Raw genomic sequence first — 2610 nt, forward strand, 5'->3', positions numbered from 1 at the left:
CTGACTGTGTGTGAGTCATGCAGTTTGTATACATTAACCCTCCCATAGACTGGTCACCTTTCAGAGGTGCATGCTGGGACATGCATCCTGATCAGGGTTTGGCGGGTTACTTTAAAATGTTATTATTAATAGTCACATGTAAAAACCTAGTAACCTAATCTGAGTATCACATAATGCAACCTGATCACATGCCGTTACTTTTTGCCATTAAACAAAGAAGAAACAACAATAAGAACTTTTACTTAATTATGTTAGACAGAAGAACAATTTAACCTTTGAAAAGAAGAAACTAAGATATTAAGGATTAAAAATGATCTTGTATAAATGGATAAACCTTTCATTACGCAAAAATATTATTATTTTTTGTTCTAATGTTGGTCCTTGGGACACAATAATCAATAAGTGAAAATCTGATAATGTGACCTAGAGATGTTGCTTTTCTACCAGTGACCCTCAACAGGTAGAGTTAGAGAACACACACACACACACACACACACACACACACACACACACACACACACACACACACACACACACACACACACACACACACACACACACACACACACACACACAAAGGGGAGTCTGTACCTGGGAGGATGTGGCGGAACCGTCGACGAGAGCGAGGTGTTCTGAGAACTACAGGAAGTCTAAAACAAGGGTCTAAAGAGAAACACACATGATGCCAGAAACTGCGACACAAGAGGGGTAAAACCCTGCTGTAAAACCACTAAACACATTCTTTAAAATATCTCAACTTACACAGTTAAAATGGAATAATACTTCATGACCGATTCTCAAAATGATCATAACATCCCACATTTATGCACATACTGTAGTGATGTTGAATTTGAAATGAAAGGAAGTGTCATGTGATTTACTTCAAATAAACAAACTGGACTAAACTAACCTCTTGTTGCGTTACAGGTCTGGAAACAGAAGAGAAAAGTGCAGCAGCGCCACCTTGTGGAAAGATGTGCTGGTACATGAAATGAAAGGATGAGATATTTTTTTGAACTTATGACATTGATGATGCCATGTAGAAAAGATAATGAACACATAGGATTGATCTACGAAAGGAAGAGTTGATCCAATGTGCTTTTAAGTGGGTGGTCCGTATACACTTATCCAAAGAGATTATTTTTGTGTTTGTACAATTATCTGGTTCTTTTGTGCCGCTAAGTTCCAAAAATAGGAAATCAAACTATTAAGGGACTCTCATAACATTAAAGTTGACCTTTTAAGTTTTGACACAATCCTCAGGGTAAAAGCCAGTAAAAATCTAACTTGCACAAGATACATAAGTACCTATCAATAAGAGGCCTTGAGCATTATCATAGCTGTATTGCAGGAGACAGAATTCGATGCATATATTTAAAAATACTGCTGATGTGAGTTTGCATCTTTTCTGTCCTTCTACTGTATTATCTTTAAGGTTGTAACATTTCTTTAGCATTATAAATTGACTTCATAGTGATCACAAATGATATACCATAGTAGCATTTCCATGGATTTTCCGCAAAAGCAATGGTTCCTAACTTAAGGAACTTCACTCTTCTTGTTATTGTTCTTCCTATTCTTTCAGGTCTTAGTGAGATGGAGGGAGATGAAATGGAGGCAGACAGGAGACAGATGGGGAGAGGTGCTGTGGCAGACGGTGAGGACATGAAGACTTGTACTAATGTTAATGAGAAACTTAAGTAAACCAATTAACACACAGGTGGCTGCGATGTGTTTCCTCGCTCTGCAGCCTCATCTATCAATCCCCCGAAATATTCCCTGCTGGAAGTTTTCCAATGAAGCCACTTGGGGAAAGTAAGCAGTGCAAATGGACACTGATTGAAGTCACTTTGGATAAATGGGTCAGCTGACTGAAACATAATGTGACACTGATCAATACAAACGATGATATGCTGCAGGATAGAGGTGCGCAGAGATCATTGTGATTACTGTAAGGCTCTCCATCCTCCCTGCAACTGCCATAAACAAACACAAATCAGCCTCTTGAGAAGTGGCCACTCAGGGTTTGAGCTGCATCTACAGGCTTCCTGGAAACCATACTAATTAAAAGAATGCATAATGGATGCATTAGTACATCATTATTATACACTTTTATGGGGGACATTCAGATTGTTTTTACATGCTGCTCTTATTTTTTGGCCACCAGCTGCCACATGATATGAAATAAGGTTATTGTTCAACCCCTAAAGTGATATATAACAAGTATATTTATTATATGGAAGACTATATTCATATTTGCAGTTAAAAACGTTTTTAGAACCTTAACTGAGAGGCATTTTCTCTGTAATTCAACTTTTTTACAAGCCTTTTTTTTGTAGCTTAATTCCTCGTTTGGTTGCTTTGATGCCGCTCAGCTTCTTCCAGCTTTAGTTGTCTTTTCATTACTTTAAATCATGTCTTCAAGTGAAAATCCACCGCACCATATGGACCATCTGCCCCCCCTCCCCCCTCCTACTGTAAAATCACGACTCCTGTTGATAAGAGGATAAGCTTCTGTCAGTGTGTGTGTGTGTGTGTGTGTGTGTGTGTGTGTGTGTGTGTGTGTGTGTGTGTGTGTGTGTGTGTGTGTGTGTGTGTGTGTGTGTGGGT

The sequence above is a fragment of the Notothenia coriiceps genome, unplaced genomic scaffold, assembly GCF_000735185.1.
Source record: "Notothenia coriiceps isolate Sejong01 unplaced genomic scaffold, NC01 NC01_scaffold00025315, whole genome shotgun sequence".
Classification (NCBI taxonomy): Eukaryota; Metazoa; Chordata; class Actinopteri; order Perciformes; family Nototheniidae; genus Notothenia; species Notothenia coriiceps.